Consider the following 14679-nt stretch of genomic DNA (forward strand, 5'->3'; position numbering starts at 1 on the left):
GGTGGTGCTGAGCTATCATCCTGAAGCGCTGCAGTCCATTTATTGCAGGCACGCCCATACCACTGGTAGGGAAGTCTGAGATTTTGACCTGGTAAAACTTAGGGCACAGCATTATACTTCAAAGGCAGGATAAGTGGCTTGGAAGATAACTTTGAGGTGATGGTTTTCTAATGTATCTACTGGCGTATCCTATGAGCAGTAACATTTGGAAGGTGCTGTCGACAAGTGCGTCTTGTAGGAAATGGATACTGCTACTGCTGTGTCATAATGGAGTGACTGGCACAACACCCATAAACAATCAAGTGGCTGCTTTGACCTGGATTGTGTGAAGCCTCTTTGGTGTTATGTTCTTTAAGGCCAATGGACAGTATTCCATCAAAGTCCTTGGTGAAGTGGCTTTGGCGAGTCAAGAAGTGAGTTACTCACTGCAGCTGTTATTTGCTTCTGATATGCTCTTGAAGCCAGAGTATGTACATTGCTAGTTCAGTTTCTTGTTGCTGGTAAACCCTGAGATGATTGTAGGTGTTTCAGTGGTGGTGATGCCATTGAATGCGAAGCGATAACAGTTAGGTTGTATCTTGATGCTGTTTATTGTCTGGAATTAGTGTGACAACTATCAGTCACTTACCAGCCCAAACCTGGATACCAGCCACGTCTTGCTAACTACATTTTGATATGGTATGCTTCAGAATCTGAGTGGCATGGTGCAACCATTGGACACCGAGCTACCTAATTGTGGAATACCATGCATGTTTCTCTATTGTTCTTTGGACTTTCGCAGCACCAGATGACTGCACTGAAGACCAACCTCATCTTGCCCTGGATAAAGCTGCACCCCAATCATGGATCCACTTGAGAAGACATTCAATTAAAATGTGTGCCCTTGAGTTTCTTGCATATGAGGGTGAGAATCTAAGTTCCTCTCTGTGAAGGGTGTTTATGAGCAAACAGAATCTAGCAGCTTTTGGGCATGGTTCACAGGTTGCTGCTCCACACATGTCAATTTATCGTGATACCCTTTCAACTGTTGATCAAATTGCAAGCCCTGCTTATTTCTCCAGCGATTTGTTTTTGTGTTTCAGATCTCAATCATCCACAATTCTTTTTAAGTTATGAGACTGATAGATCTTTGCCACATTAACCTTAGACTTTCAGAAATTTTCAAGCAGCCAATTGTTTTTTTGTCAAACCGAGTTCAGTCTCATGTCTGCTTCCATTCATGTATTTGAAAAATAACCTTCAAGATGTTTGCATAACTCTGCCAAGCTTAATCCTGATTTGGAGATGCTGGTGTTGGACTGCGGTTTACAAAGTTAAAAATCTCACAACACCAGGTTACAGTCCAACAGGTTTAATTGGAAACACACTAGCTTTTGGAGCGCCGCTCCTTCATCAGGTAATTGTAGGTCACCTGATGAAGGAGCGACGCTCCGAAAGCTAGTGTGCTGGCAATTAAACCTGTTGGACTATAACCTGGCGTTGTGATTTTTAAGCTTAATCCAGTGCTTTACTTTCCAAGGTTTTTTTAACTTGCATGATCAGAAACACCACATACTAAGATGAAGTTTGAATTGTCGCAAACTAAAGTAATGATCAGCCTGAGAAAATTTAACCCTTTCTGAAGCATCCTCCTTCTCAACTGCCTTGTCCAGTGGGCTGAATGGTCTGTTTCCCCAAGTTCTATTTAGCTGAATATGGTTATGACGCATGGCAAAGGTTTCCATTTTGGAAATTACTGCTTCTGAGTAACCAGCAATGTAAGCTTGAACAAATGACTAATTTTAACTTGAAATTGTGAAGTGAATCAGTTCATTGCTGAGATAACTGGAAAGGGCAATATTTACTATTTTGTGTTGTATGAGTTTTTGGATTGAAAGTTTGTTACCTGCAAATTTACAAATTTGTCTTTAATTCCAAAGTCATGTGACAGGTAATATAAAATATTAACAGTGGTGTTCGCACTGATTTTTTTGTGGAACCAGATTGCTGATGCTTTGAAACAATGGGTATCTGTGTCCTCCTCACCTCTTCTTTCTATCTTTGCAACCATCTGTTCTACGTTTTATATGCCTTCGGATGCGCTGATTTTATTCATTAGTAAATTAGGAACTTGTTAAAGTCCTTTTGGAAGCCTTCATCTGCTGAATTCCCCTTAGCAACCCGCTCCATTTACCTCTTTGAAGAATCAAATAATATTAGTTAAAAGTATTTCTCAGTTAAAATCCATGTTGTTCAGTTTGATATTTTAGTTTCTTGATCTTTTTCTGTTTGATCCTTTTAAGGGATCCATTAATTTTCTCATCAGTCAGCTTAATATCAGTGCTCTGTCATTTTGAGAAATTCCTTTCTGCTTAAAGATAAGCATAACAGAATAGTCCTCTGGCACTAAGCATTTTTCTTCAAGGCAATGTGTGCAAATTGAGTGAGAAAACGTGGTTAATCCAGGTTAACAGTGGATAAGAGGGCAGTTATCCAGAATGGTAGGAAAGACAATGCAGAGGATTATTATTTAAATGGTGATTGTAAAATAGACAATAGGTGCAGGCGTAGGCCATTCTGCCCTTTGAACCTGCACCACCATTCAATATATCATGGCTGATCATCCTTAATCAGTATCCTGTTCCTGCCTTTATCTCCATAACCTTTGATTCCACTATCCTTGAGAGCTCTATCCAACTCTTTCTTAAATGAATCCAGAGACTGGGCCTCCACTGCCCTCTGGGACAGAGCATCCCACACAGCCACCACTCTCTGGGTGAAGAAGTTTATCCTCATCTCTGTCCTAAATGGTCTACCCCGTATTTTTAAGCTGTGTCCTCTGGTTCGGCACTCACCCATCAGCGGAAACATGTTTCCTGCCTCCAGAGTGTCCAATCCTTTAATAATCTTATATGTCTCAATCATATCCCCTCTCAGTCTTCTAAACTCAAGGGTATACAAGCCCAGTCGCTCGAGTCCATCAGTGTAAGGTAGTCCCGCCATTCCAGGAATTGACCTCGTGAACCTACACTGCACTCCCTCAATAGCCAGAATGTCTTTCCTCAAATTTGGAGACCAGAACTGCATACAGTACTCCAGTTGTGGTCTCACCAGGGCCCTGTACAGCTGCAGAAGAACCCCTTTGCTTCTATACTCAATCCCTCTTGTTATGAAGGCCAGCATGCTATTGGCCGCCTTCACAACCTGCTGTACCTGCATGCTTACCTTCATTGACTGATGTACAAGAACACCCAGATCTTTTTGTACTGCCCCTTTACCTAAATTGATTCCATTTAGGTAGTAATCTGCCTTCCTGTTCTTGCCACCAAAGTGGATAACCATACATTTATCCACATTAAACTGCATCTGCCATGCATCTGACCACTCACCTAACCTGTCCAGGTCACTCTGTAATCTCCTAACTTCCTCCTCACATTTCACCCTGCCACCCAGCTTTGTATCATCAGCAAATTTGCTAATGTTATTGCTAATATCATTAATATATATCGTTAAAAAGCTGCGGTCCCAGCACTGATCCCTGTGGTACCCCGCTGGTCACTGCCTGCCATTCCGAAATGGAGCCGTTTATCACTACTCTTTGTTTCCTATCAGCCAACCAACTTTCAAACGAAGTTAGTACTTTGCCCCCAATACCATGCACCCTAATTTTGCTCACTAACCTCCTATGTGGGACTTCATCAAAAGCTTTCTGAAAGTCCAGGTACACTACATCTACTGGATCTCTCTTGTCCATCTTCAGAGTTACATCCTCAAAAAATTCCAGAAGATTAGTCAAGCATGATTTCCCCTTCATAAATCCATGCTGACTCTGACCTATTCTGTTACTACTATCCAGATGTGTTGTAATTTCATCCTTTATAATAGACTCCAGCATCTTTCCCAACACTGAGGTGAGACTAACTGGTCTATAATTTCCTGCTTTCTCTCTCTCACCTTTCTTAAAAAGTGGTACAACATTAGCCACCCTCCAATCCGCAGGAACTGATCCCGAATCTTTCGAACTCTGGAAAATAATCACCAATGCATCCACGATTTCTTGAGCCACCTCCTTCAGTACCCTGGGATGTAGACCATCAGGCCCCGGGGACTTATCAGATGTTCAGATGCAAAAGGGCATGAACAAGATCTTGGCAATCCATGTACACTAGTCACTGAAAGCAAACAGACAAGTGTGACAAACGGGAATGCAAATGGTTTGTTTGCCTTAATTCTAAGAGGTTTTGAGTATGCAAAAAACATGTCTTGTAGTTGTGCAGGGACTAAGTGAGACAACACGAAACATTGTGTGCAGTTTTGATTGGTCTCCCTTTTAAAAAAAAATATACTTGACAGGGATGGCAAGTTTGTATGAGGAAAGATTGGAGCTATGAAGAATTAGAGAGGATCTCATTGAAACATATACAATTCTGACAGGGCTGGACAAACTGGGTGTATGGATGATGTTTACCTGGTAATGGCATTCTAGAATATGGAGTGGACCATTTTGGACTGAGATGAGAAATTTCTTAACAAAGGGAGGTGAACCTGTGGAATTGTTGACCACAAAATAGAATGGAAGCTAAGTCAGTGAATATATTTTAGGAAAAAGAAAATGTTCGGAGACCAAAATGGCATCAAGGAATATGGGGAGAGCACAGAGTAGAGCAATTGAGGATCAGCCATGATCAGATTGAATAACTAGGCAGGCTTGGTGGGCTAATGCATTAATTGTGCAGTTGTCTGCTTGCTATGTTTACGTAGATTTTAAAGTGCCCTGTTTAAGATTTTGAACAATTGGTTGATTTACTATTCCAATTCAGAGGATATTAAGAGCCTTGCATGAGGTGTGAGGTAGCATTAAATGGAAGCCAGCCCACACTGGGGTAACAGGTTTCTTACCTGATGAAATATGAGAGGTTGAATGATGCTGTTTGAATAATCCAGTATCTTTGGTAATTTCTATCAGGTTTTCCATAAACTAATGTGATTTAATTTTCACAGTTGTTTGTGGTGGGGGTTGTACAGAACCATAACCACTAAACTGCTGCACCTGGCTTGCAAGAGTTGTAAGTTTAAAATTTGGATCTTCTTATCTTTGGCATTTCCAAATGGCCTCCATTTTATGTGACCTCAGGAATTCATTCAAATTGTGGAAGCAAACATAGATGTTGAAAAAATTGATGCTTTAGTTTTTACTCAACTGCAAGTGGCCTAATTAGGTCACCCAGTTAAGGATGACAAACCTTGATGTCTGTGTAACACTTTGCCTCATCAAAAGCAAGTTACAATTATTTCTGATATTTTTGAATTAGCTAAAAACAACCTTCCTCTGGCATATTGGAGAACATCCCTTTTTTTATGCACCTTCAATGACTTCAGGAGATCTGAGTATTTTACGGGCAATGAAATTCTGTCGTTTCTCAGCATTTAATTGTGGACAATTATAGCCAAGATTTGTCTCTCCTTTTTAAAGCAGTTCTTCCTGTTATCTGATTCAAGTGTATTTTCAAATTCCCATTTGTCTACTCCACTCTGCTGTTTCTCTTAACTCATTGCATAATGAGGTGAAAGAGAGGGCCACAGATGATGGAAATTCGAGTCAAGAGTGTGGTGATGGAAAAGCACAGCAGGTATCCAATGAGCAGAAGAATCGACATTTCGGGCAAAAGCCCCTCATCGAGGATGCTGATGAAGGGCTTTTACCCAAAACGTCGATTCTCCTGCTCCTCGGATGCTGCCTGACCTGCTGTGCTTTTCCAACACCATATTCTCGACTTATTGCATAATGACCTGAGCCTAGCTTATCAACTACTTAGAATGTAAGATGGAAGATGTTACCTGGCTTGCTGTGTTCTTCCTGCCTCCAGCGTGCCGACGTTTTTGGTGATGGCCATTGCACTCACCTCTGTACTGACTCTCTTGAAATTCTGATGTGCTGCTGGTATTTTCCACAATGAAGACTCATTAAAAAGTATGTCTTCAACTCCTCTGCCATTTTTGTTTCCCATTACCACTACTGCAGCCACGTTTTCCAGAGATCCAATATCCACTCTTACCTATTAGATTTTTTAAAATAAAAGTTCTTGCAATTTCCCTTGTGAAACAAGTTAATTTACCCTCATTCCATTTTCTCCCCCCTTGCTGGTTTTTTTGAAATTTTTCCTTAGGATTTGGATGCCTTTAAAAACCAATGGTTTCTTATTAACCTTCACTACTGTGTATGCTTTTTCTTTGGCATTTATGCTGTCCCTGACTTTCCTTGTTAGCCATGGTTACCTAGTTCACCCTTCATATATTTCTTCTTCCTGGGGATAAATTTCTGCTGTGCCTCCCGAATTATCCACAAAAGCACCTGCAATTGCTGCACCACTGTCGTCCCTGCTAGGCTCCCCTCCCAATCAACTTTGGCCAGCTCCTCCCTCGTATCTGTATACTTAACTTTATTCAATTGCAATATTGTTGCATCTGATTCCATTCTCTCCCCTTCGCTGCCGGGTGAATCTAGCACATTGTGCCTCTGCTCCCGAAGGATCCCTGCACCCATTAGGTCCCTGACCAAGTCTGCCACAAAGCACACCACCAAATCCAGAATTGCCTGTTTCTTACTGGGCTCTCCCCCTCCTCACAGATATCATTCAGCTGCTTTGACTAAACTGTCTTAATTTTCCCTCTGTTCTCTATCTTTCCCTTTGTGAGCAATCTGTCGGTTTATGATGTATAGTTTGCATGACTTTACTTAAATAATGGTTGAACCTAACACTTGAAGTTCAAAATCTATGTTCGGCTGTCTTTTCAACAATGTCTGGACTCATCCAATTTAAATCTGAAATTGTGGCCTTTTATGCTCTCTACTGTATGTTATTTTACAGATACTGATAGAATTTAAACAATTGTTATTTTTAAAAAACTCCTTCATATTTTCTTAATTCTTGTGTCTGCTGTTGTGTTGATTTTTACAGTGTCAACCTCGTATTTACTCCTAGCGATGTAGATAGGAATGGTAAGGATCCAAGCATTGATGTTTGAACTCATGCAGTGCTTAAACTCGAGACTGAAGTTGCACTTCTCATTACTGCTGTCAAATCACATTTCAGCCATGTGTTTTCCAAGTCGGTTACATACTTTCTATGTTATTTGATTTTTTTTTGTCGGACTTGGTGAAAACTTTGTCGAATTCAGGAATAAATAATTCATCTGAAGAATTAATCTCAACCTGTTATTTAAGAAAATGTTCAAGTACTATTTCATCGACATAGGTCTTGAGATCTTCAGATTTAAATTGTTGCTCTGTGGCACTTTGCTAACATGTCATAATGAAATTGATTTGTGTGACTCATTGCTGACAGGCTGTCATTACTTTGTCAGTTGACACCTTATGACTGTGGTACATTTATTTTACTTTGGTTTAGTTTTTGCAGTACTGAGACCAGTCTCCCTGAATCCTCAAAAGATGATATCCCATAACTGCATTTCTTGCTGTGTCTTGGGAAATCTTGCATAAAAGCAATATAATTTGTTAGACTTGAAATTTTTCATGGTCTTTGTACGATGGGGATGCAGTCACAATTCAGTGTCAAGAAGCCTAACTTGGACTCAGACTTCACATTGTCGTTGCTCATACAGACTGCTCTAGCACAGCCCTGCCACAAAGCTATGAGATATTCTTGGTGAGGTTCTATTTGCTTTAGTCAGTTTCGCACTTTGTTGTGCGCTGTTACACTCAGGTTCAACATTTAGGCAAAGTGGTTTGCATTTGCATGGAAACTAAATCAAAGTATTCCCAATGCAGTAAAATTAAATCTTTGTTATAAGTGTGTTGCTTATGGCATTTATTTTACCTTATCTTGTTTGTTCACTTTTTTTTAGCAGGAGATGTCAGACCAAATATCACAGAAATGGTCCTTGCCCCTCCTGCAGGAGTGGAATGTATTGAGATAACTGCAAGGGTCTTCTATAAGGACAGGAAAGTAAGAAAAGCAACACCCATGGGAAAATGTATTTTAGTACAATTCACTTACGTCACTAATGTAGGGTAACAAATTCGTTGCTTTTAAAAGCATTTCTCATGGCTCTGATGTGATGTTGTCAGGGTAGGGATTTGTGTAAAGCTTAAGAATCTTATTCATTGTTTACTGTGTGTCTGTTGACCTTTTGAAACCAAATGTTTGCAGCATCTCAGCCATTTGGTGCTGAGTAGGTGTTGCAGTTACATATGATGATTCCATTCAATTTGATTACAAGCCTGTTTTTGCAAAACAGTGGCACTTCTCTCACTACGTTGACAGCCACTCTCCTTCCCCTGATCCCTCCACTATCACCCCTCCCTTCTCTGCTTCATCCCACCACCAGCTTGGCTTTCACAGCCCTTTGCGACAATGAGTTCAACAGATTAAGAACCCAGTGACTGAAAAAATTTCCTCCTCATTTCTGTTCCCTTTACTCTGAGGCTGTGTCGTTTGACCAGATCCTTACACAGCCTCAGTAGTGCATCTCTGCTCTTGTATTCTAGCCCTCTTGAAGTGCATGCCTTCCAAGCTGCCAACTGAACTTGTATGTTGACCTTAGCATCCTGAACTAGGACTCCCAGGTCTCTTCAGGCAGGAGCCCTTTATCAGTATGCTGCATGACCTGCTTTTCCAGCACCCCACACACTCTCAACTCTGATCTCCTGCATTTGCAGTCCTCACTTTCTCCCAGGTCTCTCTGTGCTTCAGATTTCTGAAGCTTTCTCCCATTTTAAAAAAAAGTCTGTCTCTCTTCCAACCGAAGTGCATAACCTCCCACAACCCACGTTCCCTCCACCTCTTTCTTCTGCGAGGGTCTGAGGTTATTATGTGGCTGCATTGTCTGTTCACCATGCACAGACCCTTTGTGCAGCTGAGAGGTAGCAATACGTTGCAACCCATTATCCTGTATTCTCTCAGCCTGACCTCATCCTTCCATCCTGTCACTTCTCTTCCTCCCCTCCCTGCAACCCATTCATTTTCTAAATCTGAAGTAATTCGTATTGATGGGAAAGCATGAGGCTGAAAGAAACTCAATCTTTGTTAGAGGGGTACAGTAACAGAACATGGGAGCTTTTTGCAAGTAGTTGAATACCAGTTGCAGGTTATTGTAGAAAGAAAATGTTCAGCATTGAGTTGGTTCTGGATGTAGATTTGCTTACTGAGCTGGAAGGTTCATTTTCAGAGGTTTCGTCACATACTAATAACATCTTCAGTGAGCCTCCGGGCGAATCCTTTAGGGCTAGTTTTAGTGTATTGCGCCCATAGATGTTAGCGAGTTTTGAGAAGATTTGTAGCTCAGGTTGAGGTTTTCAGATTTGAGTTGGTTTTCAGCATTAGTGGAGATGACTTTTCATCAATATAACTATTGCTCTCCGAATGCATGATGTGACTATTCCCAACAACTTGCGTTTCAGATTGAGGATTTTAGTACCATTAGTTATTATTATGCGATGATTGCTTTCTTGTGTAATCCCATGTGATAGAAACATCGCGCTTTCAAAAGAGCTCTTAGTGTTAACGATATAATTCCATGACAGCCAGTGCATGTTATAAAAGTTCGGGCTTTCGAAACTGTGCTCCCAATTCATCAGTCACATGAATGAAGTGCGCATTATAGCTCAAGGACCTGTATTTTTATTTATCAATTTAAACAACAGGTGTAGGGGTGGGGCAATAAATGCTGGTCAGCAAGTAAAGCCCACATCCCACAAATGAATAAAAATGCTTAATGTAGCTGTATTTGTTTGTAAAGCAACATTGCTCAGATCCAGAAACCTGATTTTTAAACTGGGATTTATATCTGGGTTCAGTAGAGGGCAATCTTAGCATGAATAATGCAGTCTCCTCATTGTTTAACCAGGAAAGAAAACCACAAAAACCTAGCTTTGAGGTAGATTTGAACAACTGCTTTTTTGCATGGTTGATAACATAAAATATCAACATTATTTCTTTGATCATATCTTTTTACGATCAAAATCTGAATTATTGTACTCTTGTCTGTATTCACTCTTCTGTATAATTAGCATTGTAGGTTTGGAAAGTTAATTAACCATAACATCCTCCAGTTACTCTTGCACCAATGCACAAAGCATGACATGTGCTCTTCACTTAAAGTGCAGTTCACGTGATCAATTAAGTTGAAGTGTTCGCAATTCAATTAAATATTAAAACCTTTGAAATATTTACTTGTATGAGAAGTCATGTTCAAGATCTGTTGTAAGTTTGCCCAATTCTGACCTACCACTTCCACATGCCTTGTCATTTTAAGGCTGAGTTCTGATCTGATTGCCTGAATTCCACAGTAAGGAGATTTGTGAAAATGCAAGATAAAATATAACACACACATTTCAAATTTTGAAGCTCAACAGTCAGTTATTCAGATAGATGTTCGTATGAAAAACATTGCTTTCTAGTGGGGTTGGATGGGGCAGGAAGTGCTCAATCTGAAGCAAGGTGGTAACAAGGCATTCAGTAGAACACATCTGTTAACGAGTTTATTGGAATTTGTAGCATATCCTTGAGACTTTTTCTTCCCTGGTTGATGCTGTGTAACCACCAAGCATTAACAAGTTTTCTAGAAACCTTCCATTCATTGAGGAGACTTCAAGCCAATCTTCATTCTGCTCTGAAAATTCTGTTCCTGTTTTGACTATTCTGGCAAACTTTACCACAGTGGCTGAAATTCTTCTTTTCAAATGCAGTTTATCTCCCATTGTTAGTGGTATCTTTTTTAACAAATTTAACATCCTGCATCATCACCAAAAGAGTTTCACTTTCCTCGAACCACATCATACCTCTTGTCGATATCTTTATGAAAATGGATGCTACATAGTCATCTCAGTTTGTCTGCTTTACAAATTCCCCAGTCATAAAGGAATAAAAAGTTGGTTGTCTGAATGTAAATAGAAAGTTTAACTGGGAAACTTTTAAATCTGCACGCTATTAATTCTTGTCATTAGCCAGCATTTGTGATAGGGTATTGACTCCACTTGTGGTGGGCGATGAATATACATGCCCTTTATGGAGGTTGAGTTGAAATAGTTTTGCGACAGAATAAAACCAGCCCAGGTTGACAAATATGGTTGACATTTTGCTGTTAGTTGGAATGGTTCTGAGATTTAACCCAAGTTTCTGATGGACAAGGGCCCATAGTAATAATATCGGTCCTTCAAGCTAACAGATCAGTGGAAGAGAAGTAAACCATTTAGTCCCTGCCGCTTGTCCTACAGTGAAATTTTGGCAGCTTTGCATTTTAACTCGATTAAATTTGCCTCGTTCCATACCCTTTCATTTTGTTTCACAAAATCTGTCCAATTAAAACTAAGAAATGATCCAGCATGAATTGCCAGTACAAGGTTAAAGATCTGAACTTGGATCACCATTTGTGTGTACAAGTTGGAGGTGTAGTGGACATCGAAGGAGGTTACCTCTGAATACAACGGGCTCTTGATCAGATGGACCAATGGGCTGAGGAGTGGCAGATGGGGTTTAATTTAGATAAATGTGAGGTACTGCATTTTGGGAAAGCAAATCTTAGCTGGACTTATACACTTAATGGTAAGGTCCTCGGGAATGTCGCTGAACAAAGTGACCTTGGAGTGCAGGTTCATAATTCCTGGAAGTAGAGCAAGCAGATAGTACAGTGAAGAAGGCATTTGGTATGCTTTCTTTTAATGGTCAGCACTGAGTAAAGGGGTTGTGAGGTCATGTTGCAGCTGTACAGGACATTGGTTAGGCAACTTTTGGAATGTTACATGGAATTCTGTTCTCCCTCCTTTGGAAGGATGTTGTGAAACTTGAAAGGGTTCAGACAAGATTTATAAGGGTGTTGCCAAGGTTTTGAGGATTTGAGCTATAGGGAGAGGCTGAATAGGCTGGGGCTGTTTTCCCTGGAGCGTCGGAGGCTGAGGGGTGACCTTTATCGAGGTTTATAAAATCGTGAGGGGCATGGATAGGGCAAATAGGCAGAGTCTTTTCCCTGGGGTCGGGGAGTCCAGAACGAGAGGGCATAGGTTTAGGGTGAGAAGGGAAAGATGGGGTGAAGGGACCCAAGAGGCAACTTTTTCACACCGAGTATGATGTGTGTATGGAATGAGCTGCCAGAGGAAATGGTGAGGCTGGTACAATTGCAGTTTTGAAAAGGCATCTGGATAGGTATATGAATAGGATGTGAGAGGGATATGGGCTAAGTGCTGGCAAATGGGACTAGATCAGATTAGGCTATCTGGTCTGCATGAGTGAGTTGGATCGAAGGGTCTGTTTCTGTGCTGTACATCTCTATGACTCAAAGTCTTTATTAATTTGATTTATTAAGGAAGTGTCTTTTTTAACAATTTGGCCCTGTTCTATAATTTGAGAATACCCCAACCCACAGAAATAAATTCTGTCTCCTGTTCTAATATTCTGAACAGTTCAATCAAATTCCACTCTTCCCTTGTAAATTCCAGCTTGTGTAATCTGTACTTAGTAATTATGCCTCAGTGGCAAGGTAAAATTCTAAATGTGTGTTCTACTTCTCCAAAAGCAATAAAGCTTTCCTAATGTGTGGTGACCAATAAAATCTTTAAGGAGTGGTGGTGAATAAAGCCTTTCTAAGGTGCAGTACCTGATCTGTTCACTTTCTCCAGGTCGGAATGAATTGAACTTTTTTGCTTTTTCTGGCAAGTCATTACAGGATAAGATCAGTGTATAATAAAGCTCTTGCAAGTCACAGGTATGGTGAAGCTGACTGTGTCATGTGAAATGAAGGTTTAGCACTTGGGTACAACGGATGTTACACAAGATAGATTTGTACCTCAACAAAGAGTTAATGCTATGAACATAATATTGTCACAGGCAAGAGAATCTTTGTACCCCTTTGGTACCATGTATATTTTGGACAACAGCACTGTTCCTCAGGCTCATGTGGTTGCACTTTTGGTTCTGGAGCATGCCATGCACCTATTCAAGGACTCCCTCACCTGAAACTTAATTGACGACGTGCTGTTCGGGTGTGATCCTCCTTGAAGTCAGTTATTTAATGAGGCTTGTTATGTTAAGGTGAATGTGTGAGACCTTGTCATACTTTATTAAGAGCAGGGGAGACATTCCCCAGTTTGCTGACCATCAAGAGTTGACTTGCATTTACTTAGCACGTTTGTGTCTCATTGTGTTCTGACTTCTTTGCATCCAGTGAGCTACTTTGGTTTTAGTTGTCTAGTCAGTTAGGAATGAGAGGCTGAGACAAGCAAGAGAACCCAGACAAGAGTGTAAGTTTCTGCAGCTGTCCAAAAGTGTTTTTTTTTTCCTTTGTAGGTTCTTGTCCTGTTTGGAGGTGAATTGGGCTTGAATGCAAACTGGCCATGAACCCCATGGTACAGGAGAGCTAGCTATTCAGGTCTGGTGAGTAACAAGGAGTATAGAAAACGTGAGAATAATGTGGTGAGGGGCTTGACAGTGCAGCGAAGATAGCTAGCTCTCCGGATGCTTGTGAAGACTGCCTGTTGCTCAGGTTCAAAACATCTAAGACATGATGGGTAGAACTGGGGAAGATGTTCTGCACATACAGTACACAGAGCCAGGCACTAAATTGAAAAACAGAATTTCAAAAGTTATAAACTCTGGATTGTTACCTGAGATGCTGAGATATGGGGTAGACCATTTAGGACAGAGATGAGGAGAAACTTCTTCACCCAGAAAGTGGTGGCTGTGTGGAATGCTCTGCCCCAGAGGGCAGTGGAGGCCCAGTCTCTGCATTCATTTAAGAAAGAGTTGGATAGAGCTCTCAAGGATAGTGGAATCAAGGGTTATGGAGATAAGGCAGGAACAGGATACTGATTAAGGATGATCAGCCATGATCATATTGAGTGGTGGTGCAGGCTCGAAGGGCAGAATGGCCTACTCCTGCACCTATTGTCTATTGTTCACTGCTTTTTGTTGTTTGTATCAATGATTTGGATGTGAACATAGTTTAGTTAGTAAGTTTGCAGATGACACCAAAATTGGAGCTGGAGTGGACAGTCAGGAAGTTTACCTCCGAGTACAAGTGGATCTTGATCAGATGGACCCATGGGCAGATGGTTTTTAATTTAGATGCATGTGGAGTGCTGCATTTTGCAAAGGCAAATTGGGGCAGGATTTGTACACTTAATGGTAAGGTCCTGGGGAGTGGTGTTAAACAAAGAGACCTTGGAGTGTAGGTTCATAGCTCCTTGAAAGTGGAGTCACGGGTAGATAGGATAGTGAAGAAGGCGTTTGGTATGCTTTCCTTTATTGGTCAGAGTATTGAGTACAGGTGTTGGGAGGTCATGTTGCAGCTGTACAGGACGTTGATTAGGCCAGTTTTGGAATATTGTGAGCATGTTGTGAAACTTGAAAGGGTTCAGAGTAGATTTAGAAGGATGTTGCCACAGTTGGAGGATTTGAGCTATAAGGAGAGACTGAATAGGCTGGGGCTCTTCTCCCTGGTATCTAAGGCTGAGGGATTGTTGAAGTTCATAAAATCATGAAGGGCATTGATAGGGTAAATGGGCAAGGCCTTTTCCTTGGGTTGGGAGGAGTTCAGAAATTGAGAGCATAGGTTTTGGGTGAGTGGGGAAAGATTTAAAAGGGACCGAAGGGGCAACTCTTTCATGCAGGCGGTGATGCATGTGTGGAATGAGCTGCCAGAGGAAGTGGTGGGGCTGGGACAATTGCAACATGTAAAAGACATCTG

General features: G+C 41.0%; 1 protein-coding gene across 8 annotated transcripts in view; it reads left to right on the forward strand.

Moving 5' to 3' along the window:
* The window catches only part of cnot4b (CCR4-NOT transcription complex, subunit 4b), a 180753-nt gene that overhangs the window by 42121 nt on the left and 123953 nt on the right, over window positions 1–14679 (forward strand). The window contains exon 2 of one of the 8 annotated variants that reach the window (XM_087997520.1): window positions 7846–7946. The exons of the other annotated variants lie outside the window; for them this stretch is intronic. The gene's annotated coding sequence lies outside the window, so the exon portion shown is untranslated. The remainder of the gene's footprint in view (window positions 1–7845; window positions 7947–14679) is intronic. 8 annotated transcript variants of the gene reach the window in all.

This window comes from Chiloscyllium plagiosum, unplaced genomic scaffold (genome assembly GCF_037043375.1).
Source record: "Chiloscyllium plagiosum isolate Xiang-an unplaced genomic scaffold, Cpla_swu_hap1 HiC_scaffold_19, whole genome shotgun sequence".
NCBI classification, from domain to species: domain Eukaryota; kingdom Metazoa; phylum Chordata; class Chondrichthyes; order Orectolobiformes; family Hemiscylliidae; genus Chiloscyllium; species Chiloscyllium plagiosum.